Source organism: Equus caballus, chromosome 15 (assembly GCF_041296265.1).
Source record: "Equus caballus isolate H_3958 breed thoroughbred chromosome 15, TB-T2T, whole genome shotgun sequence".
NCBI lineage: Eukaryota > Metazoa > Chordata > Mammalia > Perissodactyla > Equidae > Equus > Equus caballus.
The window spans coordinates 99,463,894-99,469,356 of record NC_091698.1 but is presented as its reverse complement, the minus strand read 5'-3'; the positions used below and the strand labels follow the sequence as shown (position 1 = coordinate 99,469,356).

The window sequence follows — 5,463 nt, the reverse complement described above, 5'->3', positions numbered from 1 at the left end:
CATGTAGCAAGCAGTCAGAGGCAAGGCCCTTGTCGAGGACCCAGGTTATTTTCATCTTTCTGCTCTGCTCTCCTCTGTCCTCAGGTTGACCCCCTCATGGTGAAGCTGTAATAGACCCAGTTGTCACATTTTCATGACAATTTCCAGAGACTGTTTCTTCCCATGTGATTTTTTATCCTTTTAATCAGGGAGGAACCTTCCCTGGAAGCCTCCAGCAGATGTCCTTTCATCTTTTATTCGTCAGAACCGTTTTGCAAGCACACACTGAACAGTTCCTGGCCGGGAGAATGAGGTCACTACAATCATCCTGATGCTCCTGTCCTGGGGGCTGACCACCACTTTGAGGCACCTGCCATGAGAGAAGCTCCCAGACACGATCTGGTTCTGCCAGGAGGGAGGAAGGAGGGACTGGCTGGTGGGAGGGTACCAACGGGTCTCCTACACCACCTCACATACCTCCCTCCTTCCAGAAATTCCCCCAAGTTGGTGGAGCAGGAAGTCACGTTTATATATTGTCTCATAATCTCACAAAAAGCCATAACATCGTGATTTGAGAAATGGGCATCATAGAAAAGGTAAAGCAGCAGAGCCACGGTCACTAAGTTCACAAGCGAAGGGGCTGAATCGGAGCCGGGGCTTTCTAGCTCCCTGCATGGCAGCTGCACTCTCCACACTCGGCCTCGGCCTCATCCTCACCTGGGATGGGCGAGGCAGCCAGGGTAAGGGCTGGCGGGCAGGCAGAGGGGCGTGGGGGAAGGATGCGGCTGAGGGGCCTGGACAGGGCCTGGCTCTGATGCTCATGTTTGTGAAACTGCTCTTCTCTCAGCCTCAGTTTCCCTGTTAGTACAAGAGAGGGAGTAGACTCTGAAATCTTCAAGGTTCTTTCTAGCTCAAATATCCTTTGATTACAACCTTCTAAAAGAGGTCTGGGGCCCCAGAAAAACACAAAAAAGAACCTAGCACTTCTGTGGCTTGTCAGCACAGACGCCCCACGACCAGCATCTGAGGGCTTCGGCTCCACCTATTTTGGGCTCATGAGTTCATCCCGAGGCGTGTGCCAGCCCCTGTGGTTTCTCATCTTTCCATCCTGGTCTGTATGACAAAATGACTAAAAATACCGAGCTCCCACAGGCCCGCCATCCGGCTAACGCCCTCCCTTGAGTCAATTTATTTTTCAGTTTTGGGCATGCTGCAGACAAGGGCCCTGACAAGCCACACTTGGCAGTTTCGACTCCCAGCAGCCCCACTCTGGTCCGTCAGTGCAGTCAGGTGGGAAGAGCACATCCCTGCTCTGTCACTTTCCACTTTCCAGCTGGGTGAGTTCAGCATGTCAGGAGCCTCGGAGCCTCAGTTTCCTCATCTGGAAAATGGGGATAATTATTTCCAATGTATAACATTGTGAGAATTCAACAAGATGACCTGGGTGAAGAGCCTAACCCAGACTGAGGGCTTGAGCCACATCTGTTCCTATTTCACCATGACGCCTCCTCTCTCCTTGATCCCTCCTAGAGGGTTCTGGCCTTGTGATGGCTCAGACCTGGTGATCCTGTTGCCCGCCTCCAAATCTGATGCGGGCTGTGTAAAGAAAACCCTTTCCTAAATTGCTTCCTGAGACAGCCACAGATGAACCATGTATGGTCACGGAGAGGAGGAAGGTGATCATGGGCAGGCCAGCAAATCGCTCCACTCGGGTCTGTACGTGCCATTTCACTGCACCGTCCCTGTGTCAGAGCCGCTCAAGTCAGCCAGTGCCTGGGCGCCTCCAGCCTCGCTCTTCTCTGCTGGTGAGTGCTGTGAGGCCCTCTGGAAGCCACAGTAAAACATGAGCTAGAAGGCTGTCGGATGGTCTGTCCACCGGAGAGCGCCAGCTTGGCGGAGTGGAGAACATCTCAGCCTCCACCGCAAGGAGCCCCGTGAACTTGGGCATAGGACTTAACCACCTGACTCTCAGTTTTGTCTTCTGCATAAAGAGGAAAACTTGTACTTGCGTAGAGCATGTGAGGATCAGAAGAGGTGAGTCTGTGAGTGCATACTATCCACACGTATGTATTTATTTTATTTATGACTTGAAGACAGCCTTAAAAAGACTTACACCAGATTTGAGGTCAAATTTAGCTCAATGTTTTGTCCATGACACAAATTCAACGAATGTTAGGAGCACCCCCTGGGTGCCAGGCCAGGGGTGGGGTGGAGCTGGGAACTGCATTGGATGTGTGGTGAGCGCCTTCCACCTTGAAGCCCCGCTGAAGTGGTCCACTGCTCTCCACGGGGGCGGACCACTCCCCTCCCATGCTCATCACGGTCAAGGGCCCCACTCAAGAGCCTTCTGGATTCTCGTTGTTCTGGGCCTCTGAGCTGGTGGCTGCCTCCAGGAAGCCCGTGTTTTGGCAACTCAGCCTCCAAAAGTAGGTTCCAGTCAACCTGCCCGTCAGTGCCGCCCCAGTGCTTTCCACGTAGAAGGCCATCGCTGATTAGAGCAAAGATGGAAGTCGGCTATGCCCCTTTCTTCTCTCCTTTGCTTTCAGTTTTATGCACTGTATCTATTGAGGAGTCAAAGAGCTCTAGAAGGTCTGTTGTGAAAACACAATAGGGCACCCCTGCCCCCTCTCACCCGTGTTTCCCGCCCTGAAGTAGCCACTCCCGTGTTATTTCCCCAGTTATTTGGGGGTGGCCTCTACATCGCTAGAGAACATGCTTGCACGACCACGTTCAAATTTCTCAGTGTGAGCCTCTCCACTGAGTTCCCACTGTGGCAGATGGAAACAGCTCACTCTCCACCTCTGCTTCCCGCACAGCTTCATCTCTACTGAATTGGGACGTAATTTTGGTTAGATCAAGTCACTCTACGTTATTAAGCCATGGAAACACTTTCTATAGCTAAAAAATGTGGTAAATTATGACTCCTTTTCCTTCTCTTCAGACTTTTGCTATCCCTGAAGCTAATCATCGTCTCATTTGATAGTCTGATTTTCTGCGTATTTATCACTCATTCCACTCCAGGCCTTTCACTAGTTGTCTAAACATCCTCCCAAGACACTCAGATGCATCAGGGGTCTGTCAGTTTCATCCTCCTGAAGTCTCTCTCCGGTGCTTTCTCACCTGCCCTGATCTGGGCGGACCTGTCGCCCCACGTCCTGAGCTCAGCAGTTGCCCGGCGTCTGTCTTCACCTCTTCTGGAAACTTTCCTCTGCTGCTCTTCCGTGTCGGGTTGTCTGTTTCCTGGGTCTGCTGGCCTCTTCTTTCTTGGATTACTCCCTCCTTCTAAGGGAGCACATTCGTAGAGGTTTCTGAGAAGGGAGTCATTCCAGCTAAGTATTTTGAGTCCTTGCATATCTGGAAACATCCTTGTTCTAACCTCTCATTTGCCGAAGTTTCTCTATGGGATTCTAGGTCGTAAATCACTGTACCTTGGAGTTTGTAGCTGTTGCTCTCCTGTCTTCCAGCTTCTAGAGTTGCTGTAAGAAGTCAAATTCATTCTCGTTCCTCACTTTTGGAAGCTTGTAGGATCTTCTGTGGGTCCACAGTATTCTAAATGTCACAGTGATGAGCCCTGGTTTGGTCTGAATGAACCGGATGAGAACAGGTGCACATGGGCGCTCATTTCTCTTGAAGCCTTTTGGAGAAAGCTTATCGTTTCCATCGATTGCCCTAAGCTTCCCTCGGCATGACCATGTGACTGTACAAGGGGATATTCGAAGTGGATGTTAAGGTTGGAGGAGTTCACAAGCTGGAGGAGAAAGGACAGGCCTGGCAGAGTGCACAAAGGTGCACAAAGCTGTGTACAGGGGTGTAAGGGATTTGCTGAATGAAAGAATAAGTAGATACAGCACCAAGTGGACAGAGGACGTCGCCTGAGCAGGAGGCCAGGCCCTAGGAGCTCCAAGGAGGTGGGCTTCCGGCGGCAGCTGGGCAGACTGGGATCTTAGACCTCAGTCCTCCTGACAGCCCCGCTGTGGCGCCCACTGGCTGGTATTTGTGGAACGGTCTCCACTATGTTGCCAGGGAAACGAGTCATCCTGTCACCACTGCTCACCGCTGCTGGGCTGCCAACACCCACCACGCCCAGCTCAGAGGCTGCGGTCGGCCCGTTTCTGCCAGAGGCACATGCACACTCGATTTTATATCATGGGTTTGCTCGCTGGGGTGGGGGTGCCGCCTGGGGTGAGGGTGTTACCTCTGGTTTCTGGGTGCCACCAACCAGTGTCTCTTGGCACTGAGTTCTGGGCGACCAGCTCCAGGGGAGATTTGGATGGTTGATGGTCAGCACCCATGGGTGCTGGTCCCCAAGCCCCCCTTACTGCTCTCTGGTTAGACTGGCACTATCTCCCACCAGGAGCGCAGACCACACCACACCCACAACACACACCCACACCACCCCACACCCACACACACCCACACCCACCACCTCCCCCCACCATACATGCACACACACAAACCACACACCATATACACACCACACATACACATCATACATACAACCCCGCACAGATCACATACACCACATTCACACCATACCACATAACATATACATACTATACACACACACACACTGCATGCATACACCACACTACATACTACACACCACACAACACCATACCATACACCACACATACATACACACCATACACATAACCTGCCCACACCATGCATACATACACATATACCCCACACCATATACACACCCCACATACAACACACATGCCACACAACACATCCACATCATGCCACACATAACATGTACATACCATAAATATACACACACACACACCACACAACATACCACACACACACACACGCAAAACCCACACATCCACAGAATATGATTATATTGCAAGTGAACTCACCACAGCATCACAGACCCGGCTCTCTCACTCGGCTCCCAGAAGCAATGGCTTTGGACCCAGATAAACCTGGTTCAAATCTTGGCTTGGCCACTTTCAGCTTGTATGACCTTGGGCAGGTAACCAGGTCCTGCCGCGCTGGTCTCCTCCTGCGTAAGACGGAGCGGCACAGCAGTGTCCAGGCTGTGGGGAGGATTAGCCATAACCTCAAGAGCCAGAGGCTGCTCTCGGGCCAGGTGCTGGGTTACAGCTTACCTCCGTTTCCCCACTTGGGACCTGATGACGTCACCATGGAAGCTCTTTGGAAAGTGCTCTGAGAACCAGGGTAGACAGCAAGCAAGGCTGCACACCTGTCCTCAAGCTCCCAGGAACTTTGTCTCCCTATGAGCAGGAGGCTTGTTACCTGCCACAGAGGGCAGCTCTGGCCATTGTCCTGTCACCACAGCACTGACCCAACCAGGGGGCACCGTCAGAGTCCAGCCTCCCTGCGTGACAGCCCCTGAGAGTGGCAGAGAGGGGCCACAGCAACACCTCTCTTTGGATTTCCCTGTGATTTATCATCCCTTGGAGATGACATGTTCTGCTTGGAAAGGAGATTAATTGAAAACACACATGTTTAGAG

The 5,463-nt window shown here is 52.0% G+C and overlaps 1 long non-coding RNA gene across 1 annotated transcript; it reads right to left on the bottom strand.

Annotated features, from left to right (window-relative positions):
* Window positions 1-1,123: 1,123 nt before the first annotated feature.
* Window positions 1,124-5,199, bottom strand: LOC138917765 (uncharacterized). The gene is made up of 2 exons (XR_011426213.1): window positions 4,845-5,199; window positions 1,124-1,360 (listed from the first exon to the last, which is right to left on the bottom strand). It is a non-coding gene; the product is annotated as an uncharacterized lncRNA (long non-coding RNA).
* Between the last annotated feature and the right edge of the window lie 264 nt (window positions 5,200-5,463).